The sequence below is a fragment of the Amborella trichopoda genome, chromosome 9 (genome assembly GCF_054954075.1).
Source record: "Amborella trichopoda isolate Santa Cruz 75 chromosome 9, AtrichopodaSantaCruz75HAP2 v2.0, whole genome shotgun sequence".
NCBI classification, from domain to species: Eukaryota; Viridiplantae; Streptophyta; class Magnoliopsida; order Amborellales; family Amborellaceae; genus Amborella; species Amborella trichopoda.
In genome coordinates, this window is record NC_142344.1 from 6,502,080 (window position 1) to 6,515,163 (window position 13,084).

At 32.0% G+C, this 13,084-nt stretch overlaps 1 long non-coding RNA gene across 1 annotated transcript; it reads left to right on the forward strand.

Annotated features, from left to right (window-relative positions):
• The first annotated feature begins 12,174 nt into the window (after positions 1 to 12,174).
• LOC148780332 (uncharacterized) lies at positions 12,175 to 12,942 on the forward strand. Its single transcript, XR_016041169.1, has 2 exons — positions 12,175 to 12,506; positions 12,545 to 12,942. It is a non-coding gene; the product is annotated as an uncharacterized LOC148780332 (long non-coding RNA).
• The last annotated feature ends 142 nt before the right edge of the window (positions 12,943 to 13,084 follow it).

The following is a 13,084-nucleotide window of genomic DNA, read 5'->3' on the forward strand; positions in this document are numbered from 1 at the left end:
GTATTACTGATTTTTTTTTAAAAATAATATTGCCTTAAATTTCACGTTCTTTGCTATTTTTGTCAAATGAGTTATGGTGAATTTTTTTAAAAAAATATTACCTTAAATTTCACTTTCTTTGTTATTTTTGTCAAATTAGTTATTGTCATTTTTGTATCTAGTGCTCTATTTTCTTTGGCCCGATTTACATCTATACTTTTTTACAGCAAAATTAATTTCTATTCTTGACAGATATATTATTTCATTCATACGTGTTGCTTTCAACTTTTGATAGGTTACCTATTAAAGTAACAAATAAAATTTAAAAGAATATACTGAGATTGAAATGCACTATTTTTTATTTGAACTCGGACAAAGGAATCATTCTCTTAAGGGTTTACATGGACAATGTGAATTGTTGGATAGATCCTGACTCTGGCATGTGACCTCATATCTAACAAGCCCCCTGGTTTTGGATTATAAAAATCAAAAGGGCAATTGTGGAAAGGCTTGGCTAGGCCTGGTTCCTCCTTTTTATATTTAGCCAAGCCATTTGTCAGATCGGGGCATGGTCGGTCCGCTCTTGCATGCCAACATACGTTGTCTAGAATTAGGGTTTGATCGGGCCTTATCCTTGAATTGAACTGAACTGAACTGAAGTAATCTTTTTTATTCTTGGCTTGGTATTTTGCTCTCTTAATCAGGAAAAGGTTTTTATACTTTTCTTATTGCATAGAAGATATATGGTTTCTTTTATCCAACTGTCCAATTTAGATCAAGTACGCCACTCGCTGTTTGATCTAGATTTGATGCTTTAGAATATTTTATTTTTAGTTTTCTTTTACAAAGTATATGAATATGAAATTTTGCATGTGCCATCATTGATTCAAAGGGATGCACCTAAAAAAATATTAAAAAATTTTTTTTCATAAAATATAATGACCAAAATACCCCTTAAAGTAAGGATATTTTGATCATTTTATTTTATTGAGAATTTTTTTTTATATATGTTTTTTGCAGGTGAGACTCTAAGAGAGGAGTGGACGCTCAAAATTTGGTGTAAAAATAGTTTGTAAAAAACATAAAAATAAAATAAAGTAGAGGCATAACATTGTAATTTGAATCATCTCAACTATCCATTCAGAATGGACGGTTGGATAGGGGGTAATCCTATAAGTTTGATGCGTTAAGGGAAAAAAGTTCGCCCATTAGTTAATATCTATACGAGTAGGCTGAAAGAGCTCCTCTCTTGCTCATGGTTCCTATTAATGTTCGAAAACTCAAGCGAGTCCATTATAGCAGCGGGCAAACTCAGATAGTTCATGTATTTTAACATTATAACTTGTACAAACTCAATCGAGAGTATTATAGACTCGACCGAGTTTGTACCAACAACTCAGACTCGAGACCCAGCTTGAGACCCTGCTGAGTCCCGAGTCCGTGCCTTGTATTGAACTTTAGCTCCTGTCATAACTACTAGGCTGAAAGGGTCTCTCTATGACCATGCAAATGGCAGCAAATCCATCCTCTCTCTTGAATGGGAACAGGAGACCACATGCTTTCTGAAACGACAAACGTTTCAATTAAGTGGTTCACTAACCCCACAAACTTGAGTTATTGAGCCACACATGTTCATACTGCGATTCCCTCTCATAATCCTAGTAAACTCTCATCTAAAACCTCCAAAAGTTTAAATTATGTTGTTGATTTTTACCTCCCTAAACTCTTTAAAGAAGTTCCATTTCCTTATAATTTCAAAAAAACTTATAGTTTCTTCTAGAGAAATTCCCACTCCTAAGGGTTAGTTTGTTTGACATTTATTTTTCCATCTACTGATAAAATTCTCCTAGAGCTGCACTAGAATGAGTGGCTAGTCAATTCATGAACATGACCCCAGAAACAGAAACCTGCTTGATGGTAACACCATCATTGATATCTGTAAAAGAAAAAAAATACCCCTTCCACAGAAAGTTATAAAAAAAATACCTTTTATGGCATTGCTCCTATAGGAGCATATTGATTGTACATTAACTCCCTCGGGTAGAAGAGATATTTTTTTTTTTTTTCTTTTTTTTTCTTTTTTTTTTAGTTTTTTAGATCAACTAAGAATAACTAGATGGTTATTTTCAAGAAAAAAAATGCTTTTTTTGAGATTGATCACAATGCTGAAGGGGTTATTTCCAAAAGTTTAAGCTCCTAAAAATATCCAAGGATAACCCGAGGGTGTAATGAACAGTATGGTCATCTGCCATCGTTATTCCCTATCGCTTGAGCTAGTCGAAATACACCTTAAATTTCATACTTGTGAACATTGTCAAATGATCGTACAGAAAATATAGTGATCTATGTTTCTTTTGAAAAAATAGTGTTTTAAAAAACTTGATCGGTGGGGTGGATCGTTTACTCGCAAATCCATATCGGACCGTTGGATCATCGATCTGAAGCAGGTCTGGATCGGTCCAAATCGATAATAAAACATATTGAGAATAAATAAAATGCGAAATGTTTAAAATAGAGAATTGTAGGTTGGAGATTAAATAGACTTAAAAAAACATACGTGTGGTTTGGATAGAGTTGCAATCTTAAATAATGAAAATAAGGTGCACCTCGAAACGATGTCCTGAGATGTAATTTTGGTGCAGAAAATTCTTAAGATGGTGCGATAATATATTTTTATCTCTAATTGTAAATTTTTAAACTCCAAAAATCATTTAAATTAAACAGATCTATAAACACATGAAAATATTAAAAATAGACGGTCCGTATAATGTGTTGCAAGATGTATTATTTTTTGGATTTGAAATCTCTTTTTTTCTTCATATCTATACATCCCAATGTCAAGATGCTCAATTAGATGTTTTTCAATATAAAAACAATATGTTTCTAAGAATTTTGGAGGTGCGCCACAATTGTGCATTTTAAGGCGTCCACCTTATATAAACATTTCTCCAAAAAAACTTTAGATAATCTTAATAAAATAATAATAATAATAATAATTATTATTATTATTATTATTATTATTACTATTATTATTATTATTATTATTATTATTATTATTATTATTATTATCATTAACGGGGAGTTTTAGGAGAACTAACTCAAGATTATATCGAAAATCGTTAAAACACTGGGGGGGGGGGGGGGGGGAAGCATTTGCATTACTCGTTTGTTCACAAAAACATAAAAAATAGAGGGTGTACACCATTGTGCATGCCTACAAACAATATATTTTCAATGCTCTTCCTTTAGGTTAGAGGCTTGGTTGACATAACAACATACGAGCCCAATTCCCAACAAATAAACTCAACTTCTTTGAAGGAATTTTTTAAATAAATAATATTGGTGTGCATGTGTTCACATCGTTGCACGTGCTACACTGACGAAACGATCTTAAAACTCCCTAAATTCTCGTATATAATATTTTATGAATAAAAAAAAAGGGCATCGAATCAGATCTCGAGAATCTCAGCCGCTAACAGCACATGCGCAAGGCAAAGAAAATACAACAAAAAGCGAATTGAATGAGACTCGAGTTTTGAAAAACTTCCCCTTCCCTATTGTGGGAAAAAAATATCGATTAAAGTAAAAGTTTAGTTAAAAATGGGTTAAAATAGTTATTTAATTGACTTTGGCCGGTCAGATTAGTCGATTTTAAACGTTTCAACCAAATCAATGAAGTTGGGTAAAATTTTAATATATTTTAAAAATATTTATATATTTTAAAAATATTATATATATATATATATATATATATATATATATATATATATATTTTTTTTTTTTTTTTTTTTTTTTTTTTTTTTTTTTTTTGAGTCCAACTGATCCGACGAGTTCTCGAAACGGTTTTAATTAGAATAAGCCGCCACTATTTTAATAGGTCTCATCCTTATAACACTGTTACTTTTCTCTTTTTCCTCAAAGGTTGCAAATCCGTTATTAATTGGGATCTTCCAAACTGAAAGTATGCATGACTACTCGAACTGAGGAGAAAGTGGAGTCTACCAAACATAATATTGTCTAAGTTTTACATTCAATCCCTCTACATCACCAGGTAACTGATCGAGTGGACGTTAATGAGACTTTAAACCACTTTTTGAATAGTCTATCATAATTTAAGAAGTAAATTTTATCAAAATGCGGTTAAGATATTAACTATTTGATATTTTACCTATTTTTTATTTAATTTAAAAAATACGATCAAAATACACGCAATCATAGTTAGAATTCGTGGAAATGAGTAAAATGTCAAACAGTTGTAAATTAGGTGTATTTTGATAAGTATTCCTAATATTTAAATATTAAAACTAAGCAATCCTACCTCCATATAGTCTATTATTTTTTATTTTTTCTTATTAATAGGTAGATGTTGCCGACGTGCGTAGTATGATATATAAAAGGAAAAAGCATGGTACATACTCTCCCTCCGGAAAGGGGAAGAATATCCACGCATCATGGTGCACATTACATTGTTGAAATTTATTCCATTCTCAAGATGGATGGTCTAGATAATTTGTGTTTTTATAACATTCCATATAATTTGTGTCTTGAGTTTATTATCTGCAATCATAATTCACAACTCATGTCCAGTGCCTATCTTAAAAATGGCTGCTTTTGAGTCATTAATAAATGTGTATTATAGAGGCACACAAAGTCACGCTTTCCCAAAAGGGAAAAATACACTATTAAATGGATATCTATGAATAAGCACTGAATAATTTACTTATTTTTTGGACTTAATTTCAAAGAGCCCATGAAGGGACACTAATCAATACTTGAGATGGGCAGTGTGTTGTTAAATTACTGAAAGTATAAATTGTTTTGATAGACCTCCCTAAATTCTACATATTTTATAATGGTTGGCCATGGCATAAATTTGTTTTGATAAATCTCCCTAAATTCTACATATTTTATAATGGTTGGCCATGGCCCTGAGTCCAATTGAGTTCCTAGAAGCCTGGCTTTACCCGGATCAAGCCGAAGGGCCCTGGCCCTGGGCCTGTCCCGGAGGCATCATAGACTCAAAAGACAGAACAATAAGGATAACCTGGAGCTGGGGCAACCCAAACAGGCCGTGATCTCAAGTCATCGGCCAGTCCTTAAGACACATTTTGTAACCATGCTCTAATAGTTTAAAAGCCCATACCCCAGTTTTTGAGACCTGAACTTCCATCTTTAAAAAAGTAGCAATGAGAGAGATTTTTAGGTGGGAAGATATCAAAAACATAAAAATTACACAGATTGTTTTAAAAAATATTTTTATGTGAAAGAATTTTTTTTATGTGGTTAAGTGTAAAAATATTTTCAAATCGAATCACAGCACATTTTCCAATTTATTCTCACAGAAACGAATCGTGATTCTAGGATGGGGGTGGGTTGCAGATATAGAGAGAGGAGCTTTGGGATTATCACGAGAAAATAAATAGTTAATTGTGGTCATTGTGGAGGACTCAGCAAAGTGAACGAAGCGTTGATACTTGATAGTGATGGGGATTAGAATATACTTTTCCCCCAAAAACAAATATTTTTTCAGATTTCAATTTTCAACTTTCAACCCGCGCTTTTGCTGTTGTAACGGTTACGTAACAGATTGTATTTAAAAAGGTTGAATGCTCCTTAAAATATAACGCCTACCGAAAAAAAACAAAAATACCCCTTACGGCTGCCTGGGATTCTATGTGCGTCAGGCCGCCTCATCTAAACAACGTGATGTCGTTCATTCTCTTCAAGTACCCTCCTAATATTCAAATAACAGCCTAAGTTTCACTCGTCTATTTCTCCGTTATTTAAACGGTGGACATGAATGGCTCTCGTCTGTTCACAGAAGACACATCAACCGTTCGTTATTGATAACTAACGGTGGATAGCAGATGTAACATAATTTTGGGAAGGTAAATCTGTGCCAGCATTTGGGATTCAAACGGTTACTTAGCATTTCTGGGTTTATCAGATTCGCGCTGCACTATGTCTAAAACATTGATGGACTTTGAGCAGAGAAATGACACAGACAAAGTATTTGTGATGATATGAGAGCGTCGAAGATATCTCGTAAACTGTTTGAAACCCAAATGTTGCATTTATAATACACTCACTGTGTACTACATGTCAGGATGCATAAAACGAATGCACAGAAGTTCTGCATAGTACGACGTTACGTTAGTTGTTGGATACCGGCAAGAGATCATTCCAGCAAGTTTTATGTCCTTCAAAAAAAAAAAATTAAATAAAAAGAATTTTAGTGGGTGAACGACACACCCCAGCTTGTTGATATTTGACATGCTAAAGTCGTAAGATAAAACGTTATAGTTGCATTTCTCTTTTATGAGATTGTATATTATAAGAACATTGACCTTAGGTACAAGTACATCATAATAGATTTTAAATCTAGTAGCAAGATGTGTCATAAACTTCAAAAAAACTTTTTTTGATTTAAGCCATTAATGGTATTATTGGTATATCCAATCGTCAAGTTTCACATCTAACAGCTCAACATGATTGTGACATTATTATTATACTTAGTCATATTAACGTCAATGATTATGACTTTATCATAATACTTAGTGCAGTATAAGTTTCAAGGACTATGAACTCAACCCTATTGTCCTTACTGTCAATTTAAATGATAGGTGTAAGTGAACCCCACCAAAATGCAAGTCATGGTCCATGAGGGTCTATTCATCGTCTAATTTGATTTCTTATGTAAAATGACCACGTCAACAATCCAATGCTTTCTTAGGCAACATTCCTTCTTACACATCCAATATGGTGCATCTATCCACAAATAGGGCATCACCACCTATTTTTAATATGTGTGGTTTACACAATGAATCCATCTTAAACAACGAAAATAAGATGCACCTCCAAATCATTATGGAAAATGCAGCCCTAATATTGAAAACTCTTACAATATCCTGAAGCTCTATCTTCGTCCCTAATTATAATATTTAAATTTAAAAAAGGTATAGATCAAACAAATCTGCGAATGCTTGCAAGTTCTGAAAATGACAGTTTAGATAATGTGGTATAAGATACAGAATTTTTAATATCTGAAATCTTTTTATGTTTTTAGATCCATACATCTCGATGTTGAGATGATTCATTTTGAAAGTTGCCCAAAATAAGAGAACTTTTTGGGGACAAACCTTTGAGGTGCACCCACTTTTGTAGTATAAGGTCGACACGTTATATTGGCTTTTCTAGTGTAAGGCTGACACCTTATGTAAGTTTTTTCTATTTTTAAGACACATAGTCGAGACATACAATAGTTTTAAGTGAATGTCCAACATGGAAGCTACAATTTGGAGCCACAATTCTAAGATAACAGGTTTAGGGAAAATGACTTTTATCTCTCTCCCCCAAACTTTCATCCCTATTAGTCTTTTGGGTTCACAAAAATCCCTTATACCTTTCAAATTTAAATTTTAAGACTGTTAACCCCTTTTCTTTGTTTTGTTTACAAATTAGATCTTTTATTTTACAAAATTTTCCCTTCCCTTTATCTTCCGTTGCCTCAATCTTACCTCCGTGGATCCCACTCTATAAATTTAGACATGAAAAAAAAATGAATTTTTTTTTAACATTATGACGTATTTTACAATTATATCAATATTGTTTGAATTTGAAAAATGATTAATCAATATATTTGTTACTATTGTTAATGGTTATTATTATTTATTTATTTAATTTTTTTATCAAAATACTTATAAGAGATTAAATATTTAGCAATTAATATATTATTATTGTTATTATTATAATTATTAATTAATTAAAATAATTATAAATTATTATCATCAATAAAATTTATACATAAAGTCACAAAAAAAATATGGATGACTAATGTATGGGTTTGGCATTTTGTAAAACAAAGAGATCAAATTTGTGAAAAAAAATAAAAAAAAATATAATTAAAGGGCTACTGGTTCCAAAGTTTAAAACTTGATGGGGTGCAATGGATTTTGATTAACCCAAGAGGTTAATAGAAATGAAAATTTCAAGGAGGGGGTTAGATGTTATTTTTCCAAAAGTTTATATAATGTTGCAATCTTATATGTAAAAGTAGGATTGTAATAATTTAAACCATTTGTTTTATTTGAATGATATAAATTTGACATTATCTTTAAAAAAAAAAATTATGTTCCTTTTTTATATTATGTTAAAATATATGTCAAAATTTACATTGCCGCAGCTAAAATAGACAATGTAAAGCATCACATCCTGACTTTTACGACTAAGATTCCCACATTATACACACGGCACCATCTTGAAAATACGAAAACACCAACATTTGTGTCTCATATACCATAGCATACATGTGCACTCTAACATTAAAACATAAAAGTTTGCTCTAATCTTGAAGTTTATAAAAAATTGGTGCTGAGTGGTGACCGTTCATATAAATGATGAAGAGAGTGAGTGAGTGCCGACCAGAACAGGGCTCCACTCCACTCTCCCTCTATCTCTATCACTATACATCATTTCAAGGGACATGACCTCATGACCTTGTAACATAGCGTGCTCCGGCAAGAGTGCATTGTATACTTAAGCACATTTGGTTCGTGTAAAAATGTTTTCTAAAAAAAAATTTTATATAAAAAAATTATCTCATGCGGTCAAATATGACAATATTTTTATATCAATTGGTCTTCGTGCATCATTTCACACCAATTGACAACTAATTGATGTAAAAATATCCATACACTTGACCACATTAGATAAATTTTTTATGTGAAATTGTTTTATATAAAACATTTTCACACAAACCAAACATGCCTTTACTCTATGAGGAAAGAGCAACTTAACGGCATCTTTTGGATGATAAATTTTGAAATCTACTTTAGAATTGCAATGCGAGTAGTTTCAAAAAGTATATCTTAGTGAGACGCACCTAATAAAAATATAAAATAAAAATAATTCGGGAAAAATAAATTGATTAAAATACCTCCAAAATTTTTTTGGGGTATTTTGGTCAATTATTTTAATGTAAAATAATTTTTTGATAATTTTCGTAGATTCTTTTATGTTTGATGAACACACGCTCAAAATTTCAAGTCATTATGATTTGTAGAAAAAAAAACGAAAAATGAAACACTACTAGACAATCGTGACCGTGTGATAAACTTTGGACGGTAATGAGAGTAGGCGAAATCACTGTTCATTTTCGCCTATAGGCGTTTTGTAGTATCTTATATATATATATATATATATATATATATATATATATATATATATATATATATATATATGTCAATGAGATTATTATACAAAGAGGTCACACTTATTATTAACCATTGAATGTGAAATTAGGTAGTTGAGAATGCGTCTTTAATTGGGCACAATATCCAAAATAAAATTTTTTGAATATTGTGGCGCAATATCAAAGATGATCATATTATGATTTTCAATATCTAATCCACTTAGAGATTCATTATTATTCAATCGCAAATATCTTATTTTCAATATCAGAATATACGGAATAGCTGTCACCATTCGTATCCTTAAGCTTAAAAGTGTTATCATAAATCAAACTCCAAATGTCCGTGATATCGAATATAAGAGTAGGGCCTCCACCTGCACTAATATTTTCAATAAGACCAAGACTGTCCATTGATTTACTTAGTTCACACTTGTGCTCTAACTCTTCATTAGACAACATCGAATTGAATCCACTTTTTTCCATAGAGCCTTCCTGCATACTGTTTGGAAATACAATAGATGAATAGTCATTTGATAAATCGTCAAATTTATTGGATCTCACATCCAATGACTAGAGATGATTGTGACCTCCTTGTGTATATAAAAAAAGAAAAAAGGTCTCAATAGAATATGATGCCATACAAGAATTAGACAGTTTTTGCCTAATCTCATAACTTGTTTGGATGTATTTGTTATCACTAATAATTTGTAATTTCAATAAAATTAATCATTTGTAATGAATTATATGCTGTTTAATAGTTTCCCTCGTAAAATTATCTAAAGATAAACGTATTAGCAATTTTAAATATGGGTTTCTTTCTAAAAACAAGTTTTTACTTTATTCAAAATATTTTGTCAAAAGCTTATATATATTTAGACAAAAAAAACTAAAAATAGCTAAAACTCAACAAAAAAGTGTTGGATAATTAAAATAATGCTATGTATAATACAAGGCAAGAAACAAATAATAAATAAATAATTTATACAAAGTATATTAATTTAAAATGAGATAGTCTACTTCTGATAAGATCATCTATCATGTAAACAAACCTTTAGATTATGATATTTATTTTTTTTTTCTTTTTTTTTTTATGGCGATGGTGGTGGTTCGGTAGGTTCGTTGAGAAGATTATCTCCCAATTTTTTAAAGAAGACTACCGGATAAGGCTTTATTTGAAAACCCTAAAGAGTGAATGGACATATTTTCATGAGCCCCATACTATATATAGAAGGGGGCAGTTGGCATATGGCTGCATTCGTAGGTGTAGAGATAAGGTGCACATTCAAATTTTATCATGATATTTAATTTTGATGTAAAATGTTATTAGGATTATTTCAAAATCTATTTTTATATCTACTTATAAAATTTTAAATTTAAAAAATGGTTAAAATCAAGTAGATCTATAAACATATGAAAATCTTGAAAATGGACGTTGTAGATAATATATTGTAAAATGCACTATTTTTTAGACTTAAATCCTTTTATTTTTCATAGTCATATATCTCGATGTCGAGATGATCAATCAAAGGGTTTCTCAACATTAAAACTACCTTTTCTGATGGATTTTTGAGGTGCATCCGTAGTTCTATATTATAAGGTTGCATCCTTATATAAACATTTTCCTATATAGAATAGCACCCCTCTGAACTCTTAATGATCATTGTTTGAAATGGACTTAGGCCCTAATTTTTAAAGAATATATAATCTCTAACATGGATATCACTAAAGTGTAAAAATTTAATTTTTAAAAACTTAAAATGATAATATTTGAAAAAAATATTTAGAATTTTTTTTGTTTTGAGGTCCACTATTACATCCATCTTTGGAATAGATGGTTTATGCCTCGGAGGAAATGTTCCCCTAAACGCATATATATATATATATATATATATATATATATATATATATATATATATATATTTGAGAAAATATCGCTTATCCTTTATTTTTAACTTCCATATCTTATGAAATCCAAGAATTGAAATATTACTTGTAAACAAAAGCTCTCTATATTTTCTATTTTACAATCCTCTAGATCCATTTGACCATAATTTTTTTATCCAAATAAACACTAAAATGACACACTATTAAAACTCCATCTCTCTCTCTCTCTTTGTTTCTTGATGATTTTACCCGCCAAGGGGTTTAGCTTGAACTCGAATGTGAGTATACTTTCTTATGTGTGTGAGAGAGATGGAGGTTTAGATAGAGATGGAGTTTGAGTTTTAGGGAGAGAGATGGAGTTTTGAGTGAGAGAGAGACTTTGATGTGAGAGTGAGAGATGGAGTTTTGAGAGAGACGATGATGTGAGAGAGAGATAGAGTTATTTCATACGTTGTTGAGGTCACTAACACATTATCAAAATGGTTTAGGGGTTTGGAAGATATAAAAGATGGAGTACTTTTGTTCACAAGTAATATTTTTAATTTTTTGATCCAATGAGATATAACAGTTAAAAATAGAGAAAAATAAGATTTTTTTTTATTTTTTTATTTTTTGAGATCCAATGTGACATTCATGGATGTTTTATGCCTTAGATAGACACAAATATATAAATGTGTCCCCCAACGTATAAAACAAATTTTCTTTTCGAATGGGATTTCTGTGAATCGGCCGACTCCTTTGTACATATGAGTGCCCTCTAAAATACATTTTAGATATGAATTTTTATCTAATGTTTTTTAGAATTCATCATCTAGCCGATCATGAATATGAAAAGAAAAATAAAATTTTAGAATTTAAGATATATTTTTTGGGTAAACTTCTCCTTTTCTTAATGAACATTCTAAGGGCTATCAAAGTTATTTCCTAATTGAAGGTTACGATTTTAGGTGAATTTAGCAAGATTTGGGTTCCTTGGTCATTATGGCGAAGTCCAAGGGTTTACAGGTCACTATTGGCTTTATCCCCAACGGTTCAACCACAATACAATCTATTTAGTCAAAAGATCGCCCGGGTCAAAGGAGTTTAGAGAGAGAAAGTAGAGTGAGAGAAGGTGAAGGAGTTTAGAGAGAGAAAGTAAAGTGAGAGAAGGTGCAGGGGTTTAGAGAGAGAAAGTAGAGTGAGAGAAGGTGCAGGAGTTTAGAGAGAGAAAGTAGAGTGAGAGAAGGTGAAGGAGTTTAGAGAGAGAAAGTAGAGTGAGAGAAGGTGAAGGAGTTTAGAGAGAGAAAGTAGAGGGAGAGAAGGTGAAGGAGTTTAGAGAGAGAAAGTAGGGTGAGAGAAGGTGAAGGAGTTTAGAGAGAGAAAGTAGAGGGAGAGAAGGTGAAGGAGTTTAGAGAGAGAAAGTAGAGTGAGAGAAGGTGAAGGAGTTTAGAGAGAGAAAGTAGAGTGAGAGAAGGTGAAGGAGTTTTAGAGAGAACAAGTAGAGTGAGGGAGGTGAAGGAGTTTAGAGAGAGAAAGTAGAGTGAGAGAAGGTGAAGGATTTTAGAGAGAGAGAGTAGAGTGAGAGGAGGTGAAGGATTTTAGAGAGAGAAAGTAGAGTGAGAGGAGGTGGATTTTAGAGAGAATTGAGTGAGAGAAGGTGAAGGAGTTTAGAGAGAGAGTTGAGTGAGAGAAGGTGGAGGAGCTTAGAGAGAGAAAGTAGAGTGCGAGAAGGTGGAGGAGCTTAGAGAGAGAAAGTAGAGTGAGAGAAGGAGGAAGAAGTTTAGAGTGAGAAAGTAGAGTGAGAGAAGGATGGAGGAGATTAGAGAGAGAAGGATGGAGGAGATTAGAGAGAGAAGGATGGAGGAGATTAGAGAGAGAAAGTAGAGTGAGAGAAGGTGGAGGAAGTTTAATCTTAAGAGAGAGAAAGCAGAGAGAGAGAGAGAGACAGGATAACAAATGGAGAGCGACACCTGCAATAATCATGGACCTCCTCCCTGCAATCATGGCGGGACAGCCCCACACTCCATCTTCTATTAAACCTCTCACGCAAAA